The sequence below is a fragment of the Myotis lucifugus genome, unplaced genomic scaffold, assembly GCF_000147115.1.
Source record: "Myotis lucifugus unplaced genomic scaffold, Myoluc2.0 scaffold_177, whole genome shotgun sequence".
Lineage (NCBI taxonomy): Eukaryota > Metazoa > Chordata > Mammalia > Chiroptera > Vespertilionidae > Myotis > Myotis lucifugus.
The window spans coordinates 931,735-944,942 of NW_005871225.1; positions in this window are offsets into that span (position 1 = coordinate 931,735).

Sequence of the window (13,208 nt, forward strand, 5' to 3'; positions counted from 1 at the left end):
TATAAACAATACACACAGCTGTAGCAAAGTTGGCAAGGACACTTGCCAAAGAGCTACATATTTGCTACTACAAACTGTTCTGAACACCCTTTACCCAGTAACAGCTGGTAAAATGGTATTTAAGAAGAGTTTGTTTAATCTAATGAGAAACTTTGCTGCAATGCATGATACTGCCTGCAGAAAATAATTGGACAAACATTGATTTTTTTATGTTGCTATAATAGTTACATTTTCAACAAATAGGAATTTATATGCATATTTATTTGGCAACATTTCTCTCTATATGAAAGCTAGTGATTAGTTCTTGACAGGCACACACAAACACATATGCATGCATACACATATACATGTGAAATACACATAAATTAACAGTGCATACAAATATAGTTTAGGGTTTTAGTGTTATGGCTGCCAGAGGGTGGAAAAACTATTTGGAATAGTTTTAAAGTTTATGACTATCTTTGAAACCAGAATTATTCACAGAAAAGACTACTTTAGGGAAGACCAGCAACTGTGACAGCAGCAAAAACTAATCAAAGATTCCTGGGGACCAGATATCAAAGCAGCACACACTTCAATTTCTCTGGAGTGACTGAAGAGAAGAAGGAGCCTCCGGACTCCTCCATTTCTCACCCCGGGAACCTCTGAAGGAGTGTAAATGTAGTGTGCGGTTGTTTGCATGCACACTCCTCTCTGTTTGTTTTCCTTATATCGTCTCAATTCCAAATTCTGCAGGCACTGTAACTCGCAAAGCTGTCCTGGTGGTATTTCTGTCATGACTTGCTACCTGAAAGTACTCGAAACCACAGAAGACCACATCTTGCCAAAATTTAAATCAGGTTTTATTGACACACAAGGTTCAGATAGTTTGCAGAAACACTCCAACTTTTAGATAATATCCAAGACACTTCCTTTTTTGAAGAATATGTGTATATTCTTCATGTATGTTAATATATGTGTGCATTTGCAAACTATATTTTATTGTATTCTAATTGATCTTTGTAAATTTAAAGCCATATCTCATTTTCATTGTAATTTCTTGATGATAGGGTATCATATCTAAATAAGGCTGAGTTCATAATAGGCACTATGTTTGATATAAAAATACTTATATAAAAATGTTATGGAATAAATGTCATTATTAGCTTATTAGGTCTCAGTCACTCATTATATTGACAGCATACAATAATGTCTGGTATATTTTAGTAGACTATAAATAATGTTTTAAGTAATGTCCCACACAAAGACATATTGTAATTACAATGGCAAACATTAATGACAAAGAGAGAATCTTAAAGGCTACAAGAGAGAGACAGATCCCTTCCTACCAGAGATCTCCCATTAGATTATCAAATGATTTTGCAACAGAAACACCTCAGGCCATAAAAGAATGAAAGGAAGTATACAAAGTGATGCAAAGCAAAGGACTGAATCCACGAATACTCTATCCAGCAAAGCTATCATTCAAAATTGAAGGGGAAATCAGGAGCTTCACAGACAAGAAAAGGGCTAAGGGATTTTATCACTACCAAGCCAGCAATGCAAGAAATACTAAAGGCTGATATAAAAAGAATAAATAAAAAAGGGGGAAGAAGAAACACAGGCATAAAAAATAAAAATGGCTACCAAAAAATACCTATCAATAATAACTTTAAATGTAAATGGACTAAATGCTCCAAACAAAAAACATTGACTGGCTGAATGGATAAGAAAACATGACCCATAAATATGCTGTCTACAAGAGACCCACCTCAGAACAAGGGACTCACACAGACTGAAAGTGAAGGGATGGAAAAATATATTTCAGGCAAATGGAAATGAAAAAAAATCTGGAGTAGCAATACTTATATCTGACAAAATAGACCCCAGAGTGAAGACCATAACAAGAGATAAGGAAGGCCACTTCATAATACTAAAGGGATTAATACAGCAAGAAGATATAACTCTGGTAAACATATATGCACCCAATGCAGGAGCACCCAAATTCATAAAAAAAAAAACTCCTGGAAGATATCAAGGGAGAGATCAACAACAATACAATCATAGTAGGGAACTTTAATACCCCACTGACATCACTGGATAAATCCTCTAGACAAAAAAAAAATCAGCAAAGAAACAGCAATCCTAAATGACTCACTAGATCAAATAGACTTAATTGACATTTTCAGAACATTTCACCCCAAAGCCACAAAATATACATTCTTCTCAAGTGCACATGGGACATTTTCAAAGATAGACCACATATTGGGACACAGGAAAAGTCTCTCCAAATTCAAGAAGATTGAAATCATATCTTGCATCTTCTCAGACCACAATGGCATAATATTAGAAATCAACTACAATAAAAACAATCAAAAAAATTTAAGCACTTGGAGGCTGAATAACATGCTATTAAACAATGATTGGGTTACCAAAGAGATCAAAGAAGAAATTAAAAACACCCTGAAAATGAATGACAATGAAAACACAACAATCCAAAACCTATGGGACACAGTGAAAGCAGTCTTGAGGGAAGTTCATAGCTCTACAGGCCTAGCTAAAAAACAACAACAACAACAACAACAACAAAAAATAAGAAAAACTGATAATAAATTATCTAACTCTACAACTTAAAGAATTAGAAAGAGGGTAACAAGAAAAGCCCAGAGTGAGCAGAAGGAAGGAGATAAAAAAGATCAGAGCATAAATAAATGACCTACAGACCAAAAAACCAATACAAAGGTCAATGAAACTAAAAGCTGGTTCTTTGAAAGGATAAACGAGATTGATGAAGCTCTAGCCAGGCTCACCAAGAAGCAAAGAGAGAGGACCCACATAAACAAAATCAGAAATGAAAGAGGAGAAATAACAAGAGACCCCATAGAAATACAAAAGATTGTAAAAAGAAATACTGTGAACAACGCTACTCTAACAAATTAAACAACCTAGAGAAAACATACATATTCCTAGAAAACTATGACCTTCCAAAACTGAATTCAGAAGAATAAAAAAATCTCAACAGGTCGATAACTAAGGAAATTGAAGCAGTCATCAAAAAGCTTCCAGCAAGACAGCTTCAAAGGAGAGTTCTACTAAACATTTAAAGAACTAAAACTTATACTCCTCAGACTATTCCAAAAAATTCAAGAGGAAGGCACACTTCCAAGCTCTTTCTAAGAAGCCTGCATTAACCTAATAACAGAATCAGATAAGGACACCACAAAGAAAGAGAATTATAGGCCAATATCCCTGATGAACATAGATGCCAAAATCCTCAACAAAATTCTAGCAAATCGTATCCAGCAGTACATTAGAAAGCTCATATACCATGACCAAATGGGATTTTTTTCCAGGGATGCAAGGCTGATACAATATCCGCAAGTCAATAAATGTGATGCATCACATAAACAAATTGAGAGACAAAAATCACATAATCATATCAATTGATGAAGAAAAGGCATTTGACAAAATCCAACATCCTGATAAAAACTCTCAGCAAAGTGGGAATAGAGGTATCATACCTCAACATAATAAAAGCCTAATATGACAAACCTACAGCCAACATCATACTCAATGGGCAAAAACTAAAACCATTTCCCCTAAGAACAGGAACACAACAGGGATGCCTACTTTTACCTGTTTGACATAGTATTGGAAGTGGTAGCCATAAGGCTCAGACAAGAAGAAGAAATAAAAGGCATCCAAATTGGAAAAGAAGAAGTAAAATTGTCATTATTCGCAGATGACATGATATTGTACATAGAAAACCCCAAAGACTCCATCAAAAAAACAACTAGAACTAACAAATTAATTCGGCAATGTAGCAGAATACAAAATTAACACCCAGAAATCTATGGCTTTTTTATACACCAATAATAAACTCACAGAAAGAGAAACCAAAAAAACAATCCCATTTACCATTGCAACAAAAAAAATTAAGATATCTAGGAATAAATTTAATCAAGGAGGTAAAGGACCTATACTTAGAAAATTACAGGACCCTGAAAAAAAGAGATAGAGGAAGACATAAAGAAATGGAGAATATACTGTGTTCATGGATTGGTAGAATCCACATCATTAAAATGTCCATACTACCTAAAGCAATCTATAGATTCAATGCAATTTTCATTAAAATACCAATGGCATACTTCAAAGACCTAGAACAAACTCTTCAAAAATTCATCTGGAATAAAAAAAGACCCTGAATAGCTGCAGCAATCTTGAGAAAGAAGAACAAAGTTGAAGGGATCACAATACCAGAGATCAAGCTATACTACAAAGCCACTGTTCTCAAAACTGCTTGGTACTGTCACAAGAACAGACGTATAGACCAATGGAACAGAACAGAGAACCAAGAGATCGACCCAAGCCATTATGCTTATGCACAATTAATATTTGACAAAGAAGCCAAGAGCATACAATGGAGTCAAGACATTCTCCTCAAAAAATGGTGTTGGGAAAATTGGAGAGATACATGCAAAAAATGAAACTAGACCACCAACTTACACCATACACAAAAATAAACTCAAAATGGATAAAGGACTTAAATATAAAATGGGAAACCATAAAAATCCTATAAGAAACCATAGGCAGCAAAATAGCAAACATTTGCCATAGCAATATCTTTACCAATACATCTCCTAGGGCAATGGAAACTAAGGAGAAAATAAACAAATGGACTACATCAAAATAAAAAGCTTCTGCACAGAAAAAGAAACCATCAACAAAAGAACAAGAAAGCCCACTGCATGGGAGATTCATATTTGCCAATTTTTTTTCTCTGATAAGGGTTTAATCTCCAACATTTATAGGGAACTCAAACAACTTAACAAAGGAAGATAAACAATCCAATCAAAAAATAGGCAAAGGCCCTAAATAGACACTTTTTGAAAGAAGACATACAGAAGGACAAGAAAAATATGAAAATATGCTCAAAGTCCCTAATCATCAGAGGGATGCAAATCAAAATGACAATGTGGTACCATCTCACACCTGTCAGAATGGCTATCATCAACAAATCAACAAACAAGTGCTGGCGAGGATGTGGAGAAAAAGGAACCCTTTTGCACTGCAGGTAGGAAAGCAGACTGGTGCAGCCACTGTGGAAAACAGTATAGAGTTTCCTCAAAAAGTTAAAAATAGAACTTCCATTTCACCTAGTAATGCTGGAAGCCGGTCCATCCTTGCTGCTTGACACAGTCGCTGCAGGAAAGAAACATCTGCACAGCATATGTTTCAATGGACTTGGCGTATATAGCATACTGTTCTTAATATGTTTGCTCCCTTTAGCGCCATGTGTTTTAACCAAGGTCACCTCTCCGAGAAAGGTTGTTTCCCCAGGTGGGGATCTTTCCCTGAGGTTAGGGAGGGGATACAACCCCTTAATTAAGTGCCAGGCGGGTAGTTAAGCTACATAATCTTTACTCCCTGGAATGGAGATAAGAAACGCCCTAACCTTTGTAATAGAAATTGACAGGATTAAAATTGGCTGGTATAAATACGGATGTAACAAGACAATAAACATCAGATCCTCATGACATCCTCATCAGATCCTCATCAGAACCTCGTCAGATCCTAACCAGAACCTAGGGAGAGAACATGGCAAAAGATCCTGGACAGAACCTGGCTACAGAACTTCACTGGAGAACCTAGCCAGAGAACATGGCAAAAGATCCTGGACAGAACCTGGCTACAGAACTTCACTGGAGAACCTAGACAGAACATGGCAAAAGAACCTGGTGACTGAACCTGGCTGGAGAACCTGGAGAACCTAGCGAGAGAACATGGCACCAGAACTTGGTTGGAGATCCTGACCAGAACTTCGCTGGAGATCCTGGAGGGAGAACCTCGCTATGCTGATGAACTGAAACCAGTTTCCATGTCATTCCTTCTTCGCCTACTCCGTCCACACCTTTGGGGATCCCTGGACCCGTTGGGGTTGGACCCCAGCACAGTATCCCGAATGCTAGGAATACATCTCAAGAAAACAGAAACATCATTTAGAAAGGATATATGCACCCCTATGTTCATAGCAGCCCTATTTACAATAGCTATGATTTGGAAACAGCCTAGGTGCCCATCAGCAGATGAGTAGATTAGAAAACGGTGGTACATCTACACAATGGAATACTATGCTGCTGTAAAAAAAGAAGGAATTCTTACCATTTGCAACAGCATGGATGGAAGTGGAGAGCATTGTGCTAAGCGAAATAAACCAGTGAGAGAAAGATAAGTATCACATGATCTCACTCAATTGTGGAATATAATGAACAACATAAACTGATGAACAAAAATAGAACCAAAGTCATAGAAGCATCGAACAGACTGTCCAACCTGTGAAGAAAGGTGGGGGATGAGTGGGTAAGAGATCAACCAAAGGACTTGTATGCATGCATATGAGCATAACCAATGGACACAGACAGGGGTGGGGGGTGAGGGCCTGTGCTGGACGGTGGGGCAGCCGGGGAGAGGTCAATGGGGGAAAAAGGAGACTTATGTAATATTTTAAACAATAAAGAATTTAAATTAAAAATAATAATACTAATTATAATATCAGTTTAAATATTTGCTGAATTAATGTATAAAAGCACAGTATCCTTTAATATTGAAGCAAATACAGATCCATAAGTCAGTAGCTACCAAATGAAGCATTTGGAGAGGTTTACAAAGATATCAAGTTGCCATCTTTATACTTAAATAAATAGTCAAGTAGCCATTGCATTTTGACAAGACGTTTAAAACAAGAAAGCCACTTACAGACAAGCTTTTACTTTATACCTAAAAATGATAGAGTCACAAGGGATTATATTATTAGCACATGAATGCATTAGTTTTTCTGCTGCCAGCCATGACTGAATCACTGGTACTGGACTTACCCTCTACTAGTAAACAAACAGAGAAATGGAAAAATATAGAAAATAAGAATTTTCACGTTTGAATCATAAGCATTACAGAACTTTGGTCTCTGACAAAAGGAAAACAAACAAGAAACATCCATTATCATCCAGTTCTCAGGTAGAAGACAATTATACAACTGCAGGAAGAAAATTTCAGCCAGGGCAGAGATAGCAGTGCTTCAGGAGTTGAGATCAGAGTATGGGGAAGAAAAAGTGGCAAGAATCTTTAGGGAACAGTACTTGTGAAGGGTAGGTGCGCAGAGTCACAGAAGCCCATATAGGAGTCTCTGGTGACTTTATGAATAAGGGCTGGATTATAGCCCTCATACATAAAGTATGGGAAATCTTCCTGAAGGTTAGTGAATAGCACCCACTATAGAATTGAGAGTGGAATAAAGAAGAACTAGAGGTTGAGCAGTGCTGTGATATGAGCAACTCTGGAACACTAGTCCTACCATAGTAGAGAGACAAAATAAACACCTTATTAGTAAATCTGGCATCCAACTGAGATACCAGACTCTGCCTTAGAAGTAAGGACCACATTCTAAAGGAAAACCTAATCTGAACCTACATTAGCAAAGCATAAAGCCATGATCCTACCTAAAACTTTCACAGGGAAACAGTTGGAGAGGCTTGAGAAAAAAATGTGGACTTTCCAGAGATTCACACTAACAAGGTTTAAAACCAGTCTAACACAAATCCAAGAGGACCAGGCATTAATTGAACTGTTTGGAGGAACAAGAGCCAAAACTCTTCAGTGGAAGGTAACAGAATCCTATATTTTAACAGCATTTTATCTATAGTTTCATCTGTATATATAAAAAGCCAGCAACTGGAATGCCCTAACAACCAGAATGACCAGTCGCTATGATGCCCACTGTGGCCAGCTAACTGCCCAATAGGGGGTGGGGGCTGCTGGCCAACCTCCCACCATCTCCTCCCCCCCACAGGCCTGTCCCCAATCCACCCTGATCGGGGCCAGGCCGGCCAGACCCCACTTGTGCACAAATTCGTGCACTGGGCCTTGAGTTATTAAGTAAAAAATGCTATATATGAAGACATAAGAGCAAGATCAGGCTTGGGACTTTCACCTAGTCACATTAGATGCACTCAAGTATGTCCTGAGAGTGTTACTATCATTTTACCTGGAGGGTAAATAGGCTCATAACCAATATCTTCCAAACAATTTGGAGCAACCAAGAAGAAAACAAACTTCCTAAGAATGGCAAAAGAAGAATCTTGAAGGAACTTAGGGGTTTCATTTTGAGTACTTGAAGGCTAGAGAAATTTGCCACTTTGATTAGGAATACTTGTTCTGAGTAACCATAGTCAAGCAGCTAGGTTCTTAGTCCCTTTACCCATAATAAATTAATGGATCTAATCTAATCATGTGGTCCTTTTTAAAAACAGGAGGTAAAGTCAGAGAGATTCGAAGCACAAACAATGCTCATTTACTGGCTGGACGATGGATAAGGACAATTGCAAGGGCTGGAGAGTCACTCGGAGCTGAGAGTAACCCCTGGACTATAGCCAGCAAGGAAACTGGGACCTGGGTCTTATCACTACAAGGAATAGGATTCTGCCAACAACCTGAATGAGCTCAGAAGTGAATTCTTCCCCAGAGCCTCTAGGTAAGTGCCCAGTTTGGCTGATACCTTGATTTTTGACCTGGTCAGACGCTAAAAAGAAGCTAGGGGGTCACAATTGGTCTTCTGATCTGCAGAACAATGAGATGATAAATGTGTTTTGTTTAAAGCATCCAAGTTTGAGATAATTTGTTACACAGCAAAAATAACTAATGAAGAGTTTAACAGGTACAAGTGTAGAAAGGTGATGACTATATTGTTTCTTGTTTTTATCTAGCTTTATTGAAATATAAATCACGTATAACATGGTGTAAGTCTAACATGTAAAATGTGATGAGTTGATACATATAGTATACATTGTGAGATGATTACCACAATAAGACTAGTTAATATATCCTTCACCTCACCTTTTTTGTTGTTGTGGTGGTGGTGGTGGTGAGAACATTTAAGATCTACTCTCTTAACAACCTTTAAGTTACAATGCAGTATTGCTAACTATAGTCACCATGCTCTACATTACATCCTCAAAATATTAAGCTTTGATTCTATGTAAACTCTTTGGAACTTTGATGCAAGAGTGAAGAAAAGTTAGGATGTAGAAAAGTCTGAATTGCAGGTTAAACAAACAAATAAATCTTAACTGACTTTACTTTGAGTTAACTGAATTAATATTCCCACCACTGAAGAGAATGCTGCTTGAAATTGACAATGAATTGAGTTGAGAGAAGTAAACAATAATACAGGAAAAGATACCTTACCCAGTAATGCAAGGGCCCCTCTTCACACTATGCTGGTAGAATAATGATTATTAACACTAATAGTTAACATGTAAAATAAAAAATTATACACAAAAAGTAATTTTTAAAGTTCTTTTCTGTTGGATGTACTTGAGATGTCTCACATTTTTAGTTTTGGCTGTTTTACTTCAGGAGATGAGGAAAGAAAAATAAGAATCAATCTGCTTAGAGATACTTGTTATGATTATTTGACCCACACAGAAGAGAAGTAAAATTCATGAGTATATTTAGGCTTAAACATTGACTTTGAAAGCTGACTAACATGTATTATAATTCATACAGGTCAGTACAACTTATCCACATACACATATTTTCCCCATGTAGACCACATCAATGAGTTCGGACAACATTGCTGCTTTAATTAGCACTTGCTAACAGGGAGGTATCTTGAGGGAGAAGAGATAGTGGTACTTTTCTTTTGCCCCTGAAATCACATTAATCAGTTGGATTGGGAGGTTGAGGAAGAGATGGACTATCCAGGCCCCATGTGGTATCTGAATCAACAGCAAGACAAACCAGCAGCAACTAGCCTTATTGGCACGCAGGGGAAGTCAGTAAGGGCAAAAGATTCAGCCCTTAGTAGCACATCACAGGAGCTTTAACAGAGCCAGACCCCACTCTTAAGGAATATGAGAACTTTTATGAGTCACTTAACCCCTTGTTAATCATTAATTTCTTTACTGGTTAAAATAACACAAGTATGTTTCATTATCTCTACTATCCATTTTAGTTATAACAATCTACAAGGCAATTTTTGAGGGCCAGTATGGTTCTCTGAAGCACATTTTTGCCAATGTAGGGCTTACCTCATTCACCATATTCAAATTTTAGCTCTTGGACTCTGCATAGAGGTAATTTATACAGTGAGTGAAGAAGTGTAAATGAACCAACATAGCCTTTCTTTTCCTTTTCTCTCTCCTTTGAAGTTTGAGCGGAGTTCTCGTTTTAGGTTTATAACATGGCTATCTCCCAGTTGTAAAGTTATGCATTCATAAGTGCTATTGTTGTAAGGGGTTCTTTTCCTTGACCTTCCCTGACTCTTTTTACGTTTGTTGAATTTGTATAAACAATTGTACAAAAAAACAAACAAACAAACAAAAAAAACAGCAACAACAACAACAAAAATATTTATACTTCAAAATTAACCATATTTGACACAAGAAAACATTCTGATCAATGGACAACATGACTCTCTTTTTCTCTCTTATCACCATAAGTACATAAGTAAGTATTTTTATTTTGGAAAAGCTCAAAGCAAAATGGAGAGTGATCATATGTTTCCTTGCATCATTAGGTACTTCTATGAATCAGTGAGCAACTATGCCATTGATATTCAAAGAATAGGTTATACAGTTTAGACCATGAGTTATCACATTGAAAAGTCTATTAGTGGGTGTGTTTTTTTCCTGTTATTAGCACTGAGCTTGATTGTACAATTATTCCATGTGAGAAGCACTCACTGAAGTCAATGGGTGTCTCAGAATAAATTTGATTACAAGATTTGGTCCATTGAGTAAATGAATGAAATTTGGCTTTTATTAATTTGGAATTTCTCAATTAAGAGCTTAACTTCCCAAGCAATTTGTAGATATGTTTCTAATGATGTTTATTTGTGCCCAAAATGACAAGGAAAAGAGATTTCCTTTCCCTCCTATGGAATGTATCTTGCTGAGATAAAGAGAAAAGCAAGTTTTTCTGAAATGTTAATTGAAACTAAATTCTTAAACAAGAAAAAGAAATGAAATGACATTATTTCTCCCATTTTACATTAGTAAAATATAAAACACTGTGCGTCTGCAAAAACTGTCCTCTGTTTCTGATGAAGCTTGTGATTATATTTTTCAGGTTTGGTTTGAAAAGCTCAGACATCTGTTTATCCAGCGCATACGGAATAACTCTCATGTCTCCTTATCTCTGAAGATTTCAAAGGCTTTCATTCTGGTTTAAATCCTTTGAAGAAGCAGTAATCAAAGACAAAAATTATCAGAGGTACATTTTTGTTTCCCAAACAATGCAAATAACACTCACCCTCCTTGGATTTCAGGCACTAGCATAAAACTTCAAAATTGGAGATTTGCCATTGAATCAAAAAACAATATGGATAAATAGAGGCAAAGAAAAGCAAACTAAGAGAGCATTTTCTCTACTTCATATTAGTGCATAAATTTAAATTCAATATGTGAATAATTTTTAAAAACACCCTGGTAAACATCAAACAGCATATCCTAGCACCCAGTGACAGAATGCATCTGGTTGGTGGGTGGGTGCAGGTAAAAAATTAGTTTGAACACAAAGTTTTTATTTTAGTAGATTTTGCAATTTGAAAAGGTTAAATTAAGAGCAGGGAGAATCCTTGGGATGATAATAAAATGAACTCCACACAAAAATAAACCAAGAATATCCCTAATAAACTGTGCTCAGGACACTCAGGTAACTGAGGTAGTAGCAGCCTGTCCCACCCTTCATTAGCTTCAGCATGCCTCTGTGACTCTCAGCATATGTAAAGCCATGTATTAAGGAGCTGCATTATAACTTAATCTGTCATCCTCTTTCCAAAGAGAATGATCTATATATATAAATAGCCAACAATCAGAATGCTATAATGACCAGAACGACCAGTTGGTATGATGCCCACTGAGGCCAGTGAACCGCCCGATTGGGGGGTGGGGCCGGCCAGCCAGCCTCCTCCAGCCCCTCTCCCCACCCAGCCCAATCTCATATGGGCCCCCACCACTCCCCCATCAGCCCACAGCCCCTCCCCCCAGCTGGCCCAACCCCTGATCACCCGCCATACTCTAATAGGGGGCAGGGACAGCCAGCCAATCTCCTGAAACTCCTCCCTCCATGCACCCCCCTATGGGCCCCCACTACCCTGATTGGCCTGCAGCCCCTCCCCCCAGCCAGCTCCGCCCCCGATCAGCCACACACACACCAACCAGGGGTGGGGCCAGCCAGCCCACCTCCCACAGCCCCTCTCCATGGCTGGCCCAGCCCCCAATCAGCCCTCCACCCCAATTGGGGGCGGGGCCCGCTGGCCAACCACCTGCAGCCCCTCCCCCCAGCTGGCCCAGCACTGATCGGGCCTCAATCAGGGCTGGGCTGGCCAGACCTCACCCGTGCATCAATCATGCATTGGGCCTCTAGTATACAAATAATATCTATTGTCCTTTAACCCTTCTTAGTTATAAGTTAAGATTTTGAGTTTTGACCTCCTTCTGCATTAACAAAATTGAAAATAGGTCTTCAGAATAGATGGCTGATGTGGCAGCCCCACCCAGGGGAGGGCTTTGGAGGGGTAACCATCTTGTATCACAGAGAAGACAGGAGAAATTCACCTTTCCTGCCCAACTGTAGGACTCCTAGGTCTCTGCCCAATCTCCCCCTTCTCCAACAAAGAGGGAACGGAGTTTCACATTATATCTGAGCCACAAAAATTAGCTTTGGATTGCAGTTAGGTTTTAGTCATTGAAGCTGCAAATAGAGATGTTTCTGGAGTCCAGGGCAACAGGCAGCATCAATTTTACTGGAAGAAGTCTCTTTTCAGCATGAGGAGGAATAAAGAATCAAGATGAAGAAAAACTCTATCTAGAACACTCAGCAATGTATTCTCTTTTATTTAGTTATCTTTATTGTAAACCAAGAATCATACATATGTGGATCTGTTTCTAGGCTCCCCATTCTCTTCCATTTGGTGTGTCTTACCTTTGTATTGATACCCACCTAGTGATGGCTTTTTGATGTCTCAACTTGGCTAGGCCAAATTCTCCAGAAATCCATTTCTTGTGTGTTTCAGGTTAATGTGGTCCACAAGGGATATTTTGGGGTGATGTGGAGAGTGTGATGTAAGCGGCAGCTATGTTATTTCTATGCTTAGAAGGTCGAGGCAGGATCCGCGAGGCACGTTTGTAGCCCTGGCTCACTGGTGTGGGGCAGCAACCTGCAGTACAACT